Genomic DNA, 15,069 nt, shown 5'->3' on the forward strand with positions numbered 1-15,069 from the left:
CAATTGCCCAGCAGAAACCTGCACCGCTTGGACCCATCCCTCCGACTACATATTCTATCTGGACTTTCCCGAATTCAGACAACTGCTCTCTGCCGACTGTGGCTTGGAGTATCTTTCACGAATGATTTTGCTTGCCGCATCGGAATGGCTGACAGTGCTACCTGTGATAGTTGCGAAAGCGAGGAAACAATCTAACATATCTTGTGTCATCGTCCCCGCTACAGCTCCCAGAGACAGAGGCTCGTGACGACGCTGGCGCGCCTCGACGACCGGCCGCTTTCTGAGCAGACGATATTATGGCGTTTTTCACTGGTCGATCTGGAGCAGTTTTTTCTTTTTCTTTTTTTTTTTTGCTCCACGGCGGTGAATCTAAATTTCACTGGTCGAGCTGGAGCGGGTTCGCGCTTTCCACTGGTCGTTTCGGATGAACTCGCTCCGCGCCGGATCGCTCTCACTTGCTCCGCTGCCGAGGCGCGGATTCGGGCGGAAATAGGACGAAAAGTATACGTCACTTCCGCTCGCTGGGGGAAACACACAGAGCGGAAGTCGATTTTTGTGACGTGTGCGCACGGACTTCCGGTACGATCCAGCGCGGAGCATTTTCGCTCTCAGCTGGCAGATTAGGATTCGTGAAATGCGAGCGCTCGCTCCAGGATTTCGGCGGCCGCTCCAGATCGACCAATGAAAAACACCATTAGAGTGCCGGCTGACGCGGTCTTCACACCAGAAGGCGATGAGCGCGCTGCTGAGGTTCCTCCGGACAATCGACCTGCTTGAACGACTGTGACATTCCTCAGTTCGTTCCTTGTGTGTGTGCGTGTGTGTTTTTTCTGATCTCCTTCTCTGTCTATGTGTGTGCATTTTTAGTTATCTTTCTGTCTCCCCTTCCCCTGTGCAGGGTAGCAAACAGGATATCTACCTTCCGGTTAACCTCCCTGCCTTTCCCATCTCATTTATCTCTCTTCAGCACGGTGCCACTTCTGTTGTTCCCCGGTTCTTTCTGTGGGGAGGAATTTACGCCCAGTGTGCCAGTTCGTCTGAAAAAATCATCTGGCATCAAACAAAAAAAAAAACAAAAAAACACGCACGACAGAGCTTTCCGGGAATGGCGCGCCAAAGATTATAATGAAAGCTGGCCGCAGGAGACACTACTACACGGTTTGATATGCTCTCTATGCAGAAAAATATTGTAGGGAGCAGTCATCCAAAATGACATGTATTGTACTAGCAATAAATTTACAGCCGCTACAGAAGTTCAGCTAGCAACGACATTACTGGCAAGTGGTACAAATTATTGCACCATGAAGTTGTGCAGTATTTTGAAATTCACTACGCGCAACACTATTTAAATGACGCACATGTAAGCGCAGATGCAATTTAATTATATGCCCCCTTGAATTTGTTATTGCGCTTATCGAGAATGCACACGGCAAGCGCGCATTGCTGCGTTATAACGGAGTCCCTTGTGCCACTTCTAAAGAAATTCCGATCGAATGATTTAACCCAATAACTACAGTTCCGCGAAAGTTAACAGCCTTTGTAATAAAACGAAAAAAAAATGCAGAACATACATAATGTAGTAAGAAAAAAATTACCAGAGTGATCTCGTTGCAGTTGGCGTGAGCGGTGAAAAATTTAAATAAATATTGCGTGCTGTATACCATATAATCGGAATTGACCAGGAAATTGCTGCGCGAAAAGCAATATTGAAATTTCGTTCTGTTTGACATGCCGATATTTACGGGTCTATCAGAACTGCTAAACAATGTGGCTATGCCTGTAGATTTGAACGGACGTTGTTAACCAATGTCAACCAGAAGACAAAGGTAATGTTGAACAGCCTTGCAAGGGAACAAGAATTCAGGATCGCTAGTCAGCCTCTAGAGTCTGTAAAGGAGTATGTTTATCTAAGTCAGTTACTCACAGAGGACCCTGATGATGAGAAAGAAATTTACAGAAGAATATAATTCGGTTGGAGTGCATACGGCAGGTATTTATAAATCATGGCTGGGAGCTTACCACTGTCGTTGAAAAAAAAAGTGTACAATAATTTGATTCTACGCTCTGCCTAGTTGTAGACAAATTGAGCTCTTCCCGCCCTTCCGCATCCACGTCTGCTGGTTCCTCCTGGCATGCAGCATGATTGCGATGCGCCAGGCATCCCTCAAGAATTGAAGCAATGGCTCCCTTTCGAAGTCGAGACACTTTCTTTAGATCTAGTAGGACATCACCTTTGTGATCGCTGAAGTACCTATCAAAAATAAGGTGCTTCTCGAAGTGTCGCGCACATACTGTGTCCTTTGCTTTCAGGAATGTTTTTGTCGCCACTGGTGCAGTAGCTGAAGATCGCATAGCGCCGCGAAGAGCGAAAACTTCTCTCGTCCTTTGCCACACACACTAAACAGAAAAACACCCCGATGGGCGTTTTTGGCTTGTACTCAAGCGCATTCCCATTTGTACGTGTTTTTGCTCCCATGGAATGGGCGTACGATAAAACCCATTTAGGTGGGCATTCCTTCGGCATACTACGGGCGTACCGTAATATGCCCACTTTACCCCATTTGACTGGGAGGTTTTGCAGGCCACAATGGGAGTTTTATCATTCCCAATGGGAGCATTTGCGCTGAAATTAAGGCGGCATTTAGGGCGTTTTTTGGTATTAATTGGAGAGTTTATGGATGGAATTAAAGGCGTTTTAGTTTACGTGGGGCGAGCACGAAGCGAAATGCTTGGTGGTGATGGGTCACGCGCTTACACAGCACCCAACGGATCACCGCAGGCCAAAATGTCGGACGCCGGCCACCAAGGCTCAAGGGAACGGGGCCGTCCGAGGAGCTGCCGCCCGAGGATGCGTTTGGCCAGCACTACTGCCGCTTGTGGCTGCCGCCGGCGTCCGACACTTTAGCGTGCTGTATTCCGTCTGCCACTGCGTATAAGCGCGGCGGCGTCACGCCACGAAACATTTCGCCGCGTGCTCGCCACACGTGACACAATCGACGGCCCTGGACATTGACGAAGTCACGCGCGCACGTGGTCCAATGGCGAATGAACCCGTCGCTGCACTTCTTCGACTTACTTTCCTTTCACTGATCGCAGAGTCCGTCTTGGCAAACGTGCTGTCATGCATTCGTCCTCGCGAAAATGCTAGTAATCGGCAGTGCCTCCGAGGTCAGCAGGGGCCTTCGAGAGCAGTTGCTACTCGCTGAAAGGAAAAATACACGACACACACACACACACACTAAAGAAAACAAAATTTATTAGACACCAAATGTAACAAATATATTATGTTCTTTCTGCCAAATCGAAAGCATTTCTTGTAACTTTAAAAAACTGTCTGGATTAAAAAAAACTACATTGGAAACATGCCAGTCAATACTATTCTACATGTCCTAACACAATAAAATTATTAAGTGAAAGAAATGATAATTTAAGAAATATTATCTCGTCCCATATTGAACAATAACTACAAAACCATCTGTTTGAACTGTTACTTTGGGCAGACATTCCACAATTTTGCAGCCTATATGTTGAGCTTGCAAGACTAAGCCACCCAAAATTAACAGTGGACTGTAGAATGAGGCCGACCAGTGGTGGTATTTTTCATGGACTAGCACAAAAGATAGGATGATAAATACCTAAGTACTGAATTAACAAATTGGGACTCATCACGCAAACGAGCTAAATAATTTGGTTTAGTGTTTGCGTTGCATTTTTGAGCAGGCTACTAAAGATTAAAAATTTAATTATAGTGTTTATGAGCCAGAACCATCATGATTCTGAGACACGCCGTTCGAAGGGACTCTGGATTAAGTTGGACCACCTGGGATTCTTTAATGTACACCCGTCGGCAAAATAAGTCGGGACGCGCGAGCGACGACCGCAATCAGATAAAACTGCATCGCCGCGCCGTCTGACGTGGAAAGTGCGTTTGCGCGTCCTTTCAATCTCGCAGCCGTATATTTTTACTCGCTTGCAGCGGACCAGCGATTAGATGTAGTGCTTTGCGCTAGGCTTCGCTTTCTTCAATCCGTGACGCGCTCAATTCGACGGGGGCATGGTGGCAGTGAAGTGTACGCGGCTCGCTATGCCCTAAAGAGATAGCATATCTGCTATTAAAGAGATAGCATATCTTGTCTCAGTGGTTAACCGGTGCCACGCACATCATTACTGAAACACAAACACAGCAAAAACGAAAAGGCGTTGAGCCGAAATAATGCTTCACTTTATTAACATAATATAACAAGAGGCAGGCAGATCGCTTTGCACATGCAACAAAATAGGCGAATGGGCTAGGAAAAAAAAAACAAAAAAAAACGCTCGCTATAATCGCAGAGGTCATGGGTTGGCCTTGAAACAACAAAAAAGGAAAGCGACTGAGGACGAGCGAAAAATAGCAACGGCGAAACCTATCACCTTTGCCCCCCTCCCCCCTCTTCATAACAAAAATTTAATAGTGCGTGAAGTGGCCGTTAACGGAAATAATTTCAGACATCCTTCTCGGCATAGATTTGTACAGCGAGGCGACATAATCGCCGTCCGACCTAAGGGCCTCCCATTCTTCTTGAATTGCGTTCCACAGCGCGTCCGCCGTTGCCCTAGACAAGTTGCGCCTGGACAGACCCCACTTCATTCCAGCCCACACATTCTCGATTGGGTTTGCGTCCGCGCCACAGGGAGGCCACGGCAACGTGCGCACGCCAAGGTCTTCAAGCGTGGCGGTCACCTGACGAGCCATGTGTACGGGGCTTTTGTCCTGCTGAAAGATTAAGCAGCCGTCGGGGAAAGGTCCATCCAGAACATATGGGAGCATGGTGTTTTGTAGCAGGGAACGGTAGTAGGGTGCCGTGAATTTCCCATCAATGCGGACAAGTGGCCCTAGTCCATCTTTGCTAATAGCACCCCACACGGACACTGAACACCGGCCACTTGAAAGAACGCTCTGAGTATAACGAGGGTGGCACCTGCAATGTTAAAAGAACCAGAATGGACAGGTAGAAGGTGTCGAAAACTGATTTGGGAATCGGTTATGCGTGTCTTTTTTTTTTTGAAACTATAGTTTGCTTTATACCATCGTGCGAACAACGCGTACAAGACGCTGTGTGAAAAACTTGAAACACGTGTATTTGACGCGCTGCTAACGAGGAATTATTTGTGGACTTTCTGTTATTTGCAGTGCATTCGTTTCTTAATTGACATTGTAGGATATTTTTATTTGTTGAAATAAGTGTGAAAATTACTCAAGAATGTTACATCTACGAAAATATTTGGGTACATGCAAAGCAGCGAAACATTAACACCGCGAAAACTGAACGCATTGGTTACCTCGAGTTCAAGAGCCGCCACACCCTCCTCTGCTGATCCCACCGAGTGCAGAAAGTCGACTCGTCAGAAAAAACTACATTTTTTTTCATTCTTCTTCATTCCAACGCTGGTGATTTAAAGCGAAGTCCAGGCGTGGTTGGCGCTGTCGCTCAGGCAGAAAAGGCTTTTGCGCCGCGGCAAAATTGGAAATTCCAGCCTCTTTCAATCGTCGGCGCACGGTCGCTGTAGAAATACTCAGTGACCGCTCGTCCCGGATTTCTTTAGCTGACAAGAAAGGGTCCACGACAGCTGCGGCCACAATCAAAATGTCGTGCGTCATGACTCTTGGCCGGCCAGACCGCTTGGCATCCGCAAGTGTTCCCTCATCCCTAAAAGCTTGGATAATCCTGGTGACCGCTGTCTTCGACCTCCCAGTTCTTCGGGCAATTTCTTTCTGTGGCACACACTGATCTGTACTATAGGGGGCTGGATGGCGCTTCGAGCGCGCGCAACTGAAGCTACCGGAAGTGATAGGCCTTGTCCCGGAAGTCGGCCGTTTGCGGCTTCGCATCGATTTGCAGCTCGCATGCGCTCGACGTGTTTTCTTTTTCTGCCCAAAAATGCCTGCTCGTTGTGCCGTGAATTGCACACGCAGGCCGGAGAAGTCTTTTGGAAAAATATTTCACGCGTAAGCATTTTTCAAATCAGTGTAATTTGCATTGTGCGTTGCGTAAAACCAAGGCTGTACCGCTGGCATTTCGGCGTACATCCCAACACTGCAAACCACAGGCACTACAAGTTGGTTCATTTTATGCAGAGGTTCCCGTGGTCTCGGAGAGATTTGTGCAGTCGATGGGTTGCAAACTTAAGGCGAGAAAACTGGAAGCCATCACCGGGAAGCAGCCTTTATAGCGACCACTTCGCGGAGTCGTGCTTCGACCGCACGCGAGCACGAACGCGGCAATGACCTCATGCTGTCCCTACGATATTCAATTCATTTTAACATTCTTTTTCACAACCAGTAGTGATCAGCATTGCTGAAGTGTGTGCACAAAGAAAGATTCCAGAATTTTTTTTAATGCGAAGCATTCCTTGGTGAACATTTGCTACTTTGACAGTATCTATCTATCTGTCTACCTAGCTGCATATGTCTTTGTGCTCTCATGGTCGTTTTGTTAACTTGGCATGTACCAAAGTTTGCATACTATGACAAGATTATATGACAAACATAAATGATATGTCATGTCCTGCGTGTCATGTAGGTCATGAAACAGCCGCCTACGTCTTGGTGCCCTCATGGTCGTTTCGTTAACTTGGTCGGTACCAAAATCGGCATAGTAGGCCAGGAGTGTATGACGAACATAAGTGATAGGTCATGACACAAATGTCATGACATGCGTGTCATGTAGGTCATGACAATGACCCAGCGAAAAGAATAACACTCAAAAACCACTGAAACGGGTTCGGACGTGGGTACTAAGTGAAGGAAACACTAAAGGGTGCTGGTAGAAGTCAGCCATGAGCATGGCTCAGAAAAACTGACGATGACTCAGCGAAAAAAGATTAACACACAAAAACCACTGGAATGGGTTCGGACGTGGGCACTAAGTGAAGGATACACTAAAGGATTGTGGCACTGATCTCCACTTTAATTGATCTCCCCCTATAGTACAGATCAGTGGATTGTGGTAGAAGATATAGTCATGACCATGACTCAGAAAAAATGAGAATGACTCAGCGAAAAAAAATCTACACTCAAAAACCAACGGAATGGGTTCGGATGTGGTACTAAGTGAAGGAAAAGGCTAAAGCTTGATGGCCGAATCATAGTCATGAGCATGACTATGGCTTTCGCCTTAAGGTCTCTTAGGTGTAGCTAAAGGGACTCCCGAGGACTCATGACATGCGTGTCATGTAGGTCATGAAAGAGCCGCCTACGTCTTGGTGCTCTCATGGTAGTTTCGTTAACGTTGTAGGCTCCCCGCACACTGCTTCGCATAACATCGATTGCCACATGGCGTGGGATCTGCCGGCTTTTTTTTATAATAAACAATATGTTTTGTGCATTAGCCTGCATCCTTTGTACCATATCCTTGCACCGTTAATAGAGTTAACATATGATTTGAATTAAATGCGCATGAGTTTTCTTCACCAAACTTTTTGTTATTCACCACTCCGTGTTTGCTAAGTGTTAAAGGAAGGACATCAGAGAGGAGTTATGACACCATGCACTGTAAGCTGGCTATATCAGTCACGAGCATACATAAACTCCGTCTGAAAACAGCAAAGCGGAATTTAGAGCACATATCCAATATGGAAAATGTTTCCTTGCTGGCGCATAAGTAGCCCAGCATGTTCGATCGCGTTCAAGCCTGATCGGGAACGAATTTCTCGAATGTGGTTGGCCGTTTTGCGCGAGCCCAATCGCGATCGATCCTGAGACATCTCTACTGCAATCGAAAGTTCCTAATGTGATGCCATGTTTCACGTAATTCTATGCAGCTGCTTTCCAAAGCTGGAATCCCGCGCCGATCGCGTCGCTATTGTGAATGATGGACACTCGAACGCTGGTCATCAATATGAATGAATGAATGAATGTTTATTTTCCACAAAACATGTACAATACAGTGTTGTGGTGGGAAAGTGGGAAAAAAGCTGCTCATGGCAGCTTGACTGGTCCCAAGAACCCAGAAACATCGGAGCAGCAGGGTGGAGCAACATATTTCGTAATGACTATGTAAAAAAAGAAATGCGATTATATAAATACAACAACATTGATCATTTAGTCAATAAAGAAAGACATATTTGAATCATAACTGAATCAGACATAGTTTAAACACAAAGAAGGACACAACTGAATCATTTAGACGCGTGAAAAAAAGTTATAAAGATCAACTGGTGAACACGATAGTACATCAATTTCATTACTCAACAGATCATTGAGTAGCCTAGGCAGTCTAGAACATAGCATTTGCTTGCCGTAATTGGTACGTGAGTGAGGTGTGTACCAGTATTCTGGAAATCTGGTTGTGTAGGTTTACGCTTGTTGAGTTGGGCTATTGACTGTATAAGGCTTATATTGCTTTTGTGTTCCTTTTTATAGGCTATTGCCAGACGGTACTCCATAAGATTTGTTATTTTCAACGTTCTAAGCTCTTGAAATAAGGAGGCAGATGGGAAGTCGTACGGCTTGTTACATACAGCACGAACTGCTTTCTTTTGTAGTACGTACAACTTCTTAATGTTAGTTGCAGAAGTCGTACCCCATACAAGGCAACAGTAGTTTAAGTGGCTCATAAATAAGGAATTATATATCAACTGTTTGACGGAACGGGGGAGAAAGTTCAGTGAGTAGATAAGACCAGCAATTTGGGACAGTTTGCCTGCAACGAAATCTGTATGATTATTCCAGGTCATGTGTTGGTCAAAGTGTACACCTAGAGATTTTATAGATTCAGCGATTTCAATCGTAGAGGAATTAATCCTCAGGTCTTCTTGCAAAGTGGTCTGCATATTTTTAGCCCGAAATAGCACTCCTTTAGTTTTTGAGGAATTAATACATAGGCCATTTTCTACTGACCACTTATATAACTTCTCCAGTACGATATTAGCCCTTGAGACTAAATCATTTGGATTTGTAGACGAAAGAAATAACGTAGTATCATCAGCATAGATTACAAAATGTGAGTCCCTATCAGTGTTCACTAAATCGTTAAGATAAATATTAAAGAGAAGGGGCCCTAAAATGCTGCCCTGTGGAACACCAATATTAACTGAACGAGTTTGAGATGCCTTATTGTTTATTTGTACAAACTGTTTTCTGTGATTTAGGTAGGATTTAATGAGGTCAAGGGCACTGCCACGAATTCCATAATATGTCATTTTAGAAACAAGAGCTCATGGTTAATGGAATCAAAAGCTTTCGAGAAATCTATAAAGACCCCTAGTGTAAACAGACCTTTTTCAATATTATTTAGGATAAATTCTTTTTGCTCTAATAGAGCGAGCTGAGTGGATCTATTCTTGCGAAAAGCATACTGCTGGTTCGTTAACAGATTATGTTTATCCAAGAAGTTAATTATCCTGCAAGATATAATCTTTTCTAGGCCTTTAGAAAAAACTGGCAGAACCGACACCGGCCTGTAATTTGACAACATGGTTCTATCACCCTTTTTAAATATTGCGGTTACTTTCGCCGTCTGCATTTCATGTGGGAATACTCCTGACGAGAGGCAGATATTATAAATATGAACTAATGCTGGCGCAATTATGTCCAGGACAAACTTAACAGGTTTAATTTGAATATCGTCAGCATCACAGGCATGACTGTTATTAAGCTCGGAAAAAAGTGAGGTGACTTCTGATTCAGTTGTAGGGTTAATGAAGATCGAGTCTGGGCAAGTGGTAGTAATAAATTGGCAGGCGTTGGCACATACGGGTTGGTGGGGTAGACAGACAAAATAATCATTGAAACAATCAGGCAACAAGTCGCCGCTCAGTTCAGCCCCATCATGCACGATTCGTAGCGCAGTGGCGGGAGTGGGTACTCGATTCATCAATAAATTGAGCTTATGCCATAGCTTTCGACTATCGTTTTTGCATAGCGCGAATGATTTGTGGTAGAAAGCAAGTTTAGCAGTACGTAAGTCTTTGTTCAGGCCATTGCGGAAACTTTTAAATGCTTTAAGATCGGCTGGATCTCGTGACTTAAGGAATTGATTAAATAATCTTCCCTTTTTTTAATCTTTTCTAATAAATCCTTCGTAACCCAAGGTTTGCGTATCTTTGAAGGCCTTGTGCGGTGTGAACGCGAAGGGAAATGTTTCAAATAGGCGGCGATAAATATTTGCAAAAATGTGTTGTAAGCCAATCAGCACAAGAAGCACTGTACACAGTACTCCAGTCAGCCTGATTTAATTCATTACGAAAGCCTACTAGCCTAGCATGCGTGATTATTTGGGACGGAATGTCATTTACAGGGGTTATTTTAGCTTTTCTTTGTAAACTGAAAAAAATAGGCATGTGATCGCTAAGGCTATATGATACAACACCACAATTAATCTCGTTCAGGCCATAATTAGTGATGAATAGATCAAGGCATGTAGACGTGTCAAGTGTAATTCTAGTGGGAGCATTAATGACATTTAAACAGCCATTCGACTGTAATAGTAATTCAAAGTTACGAGTCATGCTGGAACGTTCTAACATGTTGATATTGAAATCTCCGCCGAGTACAATCTTGTATTGCAATTCAGCGACGTAGTTTAAGAATTTCTCCAGGAATGCAAAAAAGAATTGTATATTACCACGAGGCGGACGATATACAACAGAGTACACGGTGCGAGCATGTAAAACAGACAAGATTTCATAATCATCGGTCACACAAGAAAAATCAGGGATACATTCTACATTGAAATTATCGCGTACAAGCATACTGACTCCACCACCTCGACTTCCCCTTCTAGACCGCGTGAAACACTGATGCTTCTGCAAACACCAGGGTATAGTATGGCGGTCGTACCAGGTTTCAGACAACATAATAAAGTGAAATTCAAAGTTAATTCTGCTGAAAAGTACATCGAGTTCATCCTTTTGTTTTTTGCAGATTGGCAGTTTAAATGAATACAGGTTATGGATCTACTGTGATGGGAGCGAATGAAATCCTGAATGGTCACTGGTAGCTGACCTGAGTGAATAAGTGATGCTGTCGTCATAGGCAAAGAGCTACCTACTCAGGTTACGCAACAAGCTTCGCAAGGTCCGCGGTACACCTAATCAGGCATGCATTATCTCCCTCTTTTTTCCGTACGAACACTTTCCCGTTTCGGTGCCAAGCGAAACTGAACTTGTTTGCACGTGCCCATTCTTTTGCGGCTTTCAAGAGCATTCTGTTCTGCGCAGTGAGGTTTTCTGTTATAAAAAGTCCAGGATGGGCAATAGATAGATACTTTCTTTTAGCAAGCCAACAATCTCGAGTTTCCTGACTCAAAAAACGGATAATAACACCTGGCGTCCTGTCATTCTTCGACTAAAGTTGTTTTAAGTAAATAAAATTACAAGAATACAGGCTCAGACTGGCAAAAAGGCATGTTCCTGACAGAAAAAAAAAGAATAACTATTATTGCGCAAAAAAGAACGAAAAAAAACTATTCTAACGCAGCTTGATCCCCTTAAAACGCGCACTGGTAAAGGCAGCAGACACCTCCTTCCGGGACAAGCGGCCGGGCGTCTCCTAACTTCCGGTGACTTCACTTGCGCCCGCCGCGGTGAGCGGCGATGCGGCATCCAGCAAATTATAGTGGAGATCAGTGGTGGCACACCCTCCACAAAAAGTCTGGCGATGTGTCGCCGATCTTCAATGGGAACACGTGGCGCCATTTCGGTCGACGACAGACCTTTGTTCGGCACTCACTATTTCTACATGTTTAATAAGTATCGCTGGCCAATAAGAAGCCCGAACACATGACGGGCGGATGAAGATAAGAGAATGGCGTGACAGCCGTATTCTAGTCGAACCACTGAAAATCAGCTGATCTACTGTGTAGATAAATCTATGGTCGCACGGCGCCCCTCTGACTGGCGTTTGATAACTACAGTTTTTAAACTGTGCTTCAATGGATACAGCTGTATAAAATGGTTGGGCAGATAGGTGTGGCATGCAATTTTTTATTGAGAAACGTGTTCGCGAACAGGAAATTTGCCAGCTTAAACACATGATGCCGTATTGAGTTGTCATTAAAAACAGTGAAACCGTTGCAGGATGTGGTCACACTCAGACACTGATCGGCAAGTTTTCGGACAGGATACCAAACGATGCTTATCTTTGGAACTATTTGCTGTGATCACGCTTTTTCAGAGCTTGCGATACCGCTTAGAGAGCATGTAAATCACAACGCGTTCCGCGTGGCTGCAGAAAGTTACATAAACACGTGGCAGCAGTGATGAATTCCGAAAAGCTGAGTGACAGCTCAAAAGAACATAGCGTGTTCATCGATGAGTACAAGTTCCCTGCTTCTCTGTACTCTAAGTTTGAGCTCTTCGAACCACGATAAAACGAGAAGGACGCTGGAGCTTCGCCACCAAGAGTAGAACACGATAACCTGATCGGGCGCTGTTGGCATCGCCTTCTCCATGATTAGCCTCCGCAACATTGAACACATTTTTGCCGCGCAGAACGCGCTGATTTTTCGCACACAACCGACGACGCTTACGTAGACACCGACACCGGAATTTCTGCGAAAGGAGCTTTTAACACCAGCGCGTTCAACGAAAAGTTCGGCTGCTCTGCGTTGTCTGTGAAGCGAGCCGCGTACACTTCACCGCCACCGTGGCCCCGTCGAATTGAGCGCGTCACGAATTGAAGAAAGCGACGCCTAGCGCAAAACGCTACATGTAATCGCTCGTCCGCTGTAAGCAAGTAAAAATACATGCCTACGAGAATGAAAGGACGCGCACACGCACTTTCCACGTCAGACGGCGCGGCAATGCAGTTTTATCTGATTGCGGTCGTCGCTCGCGCGTCCCGACTTATTTTGCCGACGGGTGTACATCTAAATCTAAGTACACAGGTGTTCTTGTATTTCACTCCCATCGAAATGCAGCCGCCGTGGCCGGGATTTGATATGCTTGGTCTTTTTGTTTATGACTAGATTTGTGAAAGTTCCAAACAGGGTCCCCTATATACAGGGTGACCATTTTTAAGTTTTACAGAATTCTTAAAAATAACCTGTTGCAGATATCATCATTCTAGTCCTTAGCTGTATTAGTCAGAGACGCGGACATTGTTTTCACGACAAATCGTAGCACATATTCAGCTAATTAACAAAAATCCAGTAATTATCTTTTGAATTAAATACTTTACAGCCCATATTGAAATTTACGAATTGTAGCCAGTGAGTTTGCAAGGCATAACCACTTGGAATGAATTTCCAGAATGACGCCAGTTTGGAGATATACGCCATCAAACTTGCCCTAAAAATGCACTGTTGATCAACTTACATTTTTAACAAAATGCTATCTTCTGCATTGAAGCACAAAATTAACTAGAACGCCCATGTATTTCGTCCCACACTTTGGGAAATAATATCTCGAAACTGTTATCATCCTGGAAATCCATTTCAAGTAGATACGTCTTGCAAGCTCTCCGGCTACCATGTGTTAATTGCAATATGTGCTGTAAACTAATCAGTTAAACAGTTAATTACTGAAATTTTCGTTAACTCAATATGTGCTTCGAATTCTTGTGCTAGTAATCCGCCTCTTCAAATAGTCCAGCTCAAGGACAAGAATTATGCTGTCTGCCACATGCGATTTTTAAAAATTCCATAAAACTTAGAAACGATCACCCTGTGTATTTATTTTCTAATAGTGCATGAGTTGTGTTCTGCATGGACACTTTAGCATGGCTACCTTGTTTAATTGAATATTGTGCAAGCAGTGATATTTTTATTCTACCCAGTGCAAAATATTAAGCCAGCATTGTAACATGTTGCAAATGGAGCCACGAATAAGTACCTTCCCTGATATCCAACAGTGGCAACTTTAGATGAAATAATTCGTGCTTTCTCATGTTCAAGTGCCTTGTTCTAAGATATCAAATACTCTTTCTCACATTGGCCTCCCATCGTGTGATCCCCCAAGCTGAGGTCATTTGAAATTGCATTTAATTGCACTTGAAACATCATATCGCTTTTATTTAAAAAGTACATCCTATTGCAGTCACCATCCATATATAAAATACTTGTCTGCACCAAGCTGTGAAGCAGCAGCACATTTTCTGAGGAAAAAGCCTACTTCTTCTATTGAATTGACCTTTTTTCAAAATGGTGCGCGCCCTCTACCGAGCAGCGGCCGAAACATATTTGGATGGAAAACAGTGCCTGAGCTGCCGTGCTGCCTTGCGGAAGCCATTGTTCGCAGGCGCGTTTTTTTCTGATCGATTTAAAGTGGTGCTTCTTGTTGCACGCCTTTGCCGATGATCGAGGAAGATACAATCACGTTCTCCTTTTCGGAGATTGGATGGACAGGCGATTTTTCGCAGTGCAAAGTGACAATCGACGACGTTTGGCGAAACCTGCGTTCCAGCACGCACAACGTTCGCCAGGCGCATCGGGGCTGGGCCTTGAAGGAAGAAGACAACATTCGCAATGCGGTGATGAACTTGGAAACAGGCGATTCGCGCTTTGGGCTCGTTCGAGCGGCATGCTCCCCATCTATGAAGAGCGGCGTTTACGTCAAAGCTTCACACGACGCGAATGAGTTCCAAATTAATAATTAAAAAATGCTTGTGTCATACCGGTGTCACACGGGCACTTTTAATCGCGATCAACACCTATCCGGATTAGGTTTGCCCAGTATTAGCTGCTGCTACACGGTCAGATTTAATCGCGGTCAGGCTTTAATCGGTATCAAGACGAACGTGATCTGCGCATTGTGATCTGGCTGAGATCGCGATTTGGCTGACGTTAGCGTCAAACTCAATCCGTATTAGTTTAAACCGCGTAACGGCGACCACTGTTGATCGCGATCAAAAAATTCGATACGGATCAGCGTTGATCACGTTTAAAAGAGCCCGTGTGATAGCGGTATTACTAGCTGTATCACTCAGTTTGAGTAAGCGTCGTGCCTCGCGCACAAATCATCTGCTGTTGCTGTGCGCCCCCATGAAAAGCATCACGGAAAACTGCGCGCGAACCTGCGAATTCTGTGTACATGTGCAACAACAACAAACTAGGTGAACAGCGCACTTAAACTCGATATGCTGCCGTT

Source organism: Dermacentor silvarum, chromosome 4, assembly GCF_013339745.2.
Source record: "Dermacentor silvarum isolate Dsil-2018 chromosome 4, BIME_Dsil_1.4, whole genome shotgun sequence".
NCBI classification, from domain to species: domain Eukaryota; kingdom Metazoa; phylum Arthropoda; class Arachnida; order Ixodida; family Ixodidae; genus Dermacentor; species Dermacentor silvarum.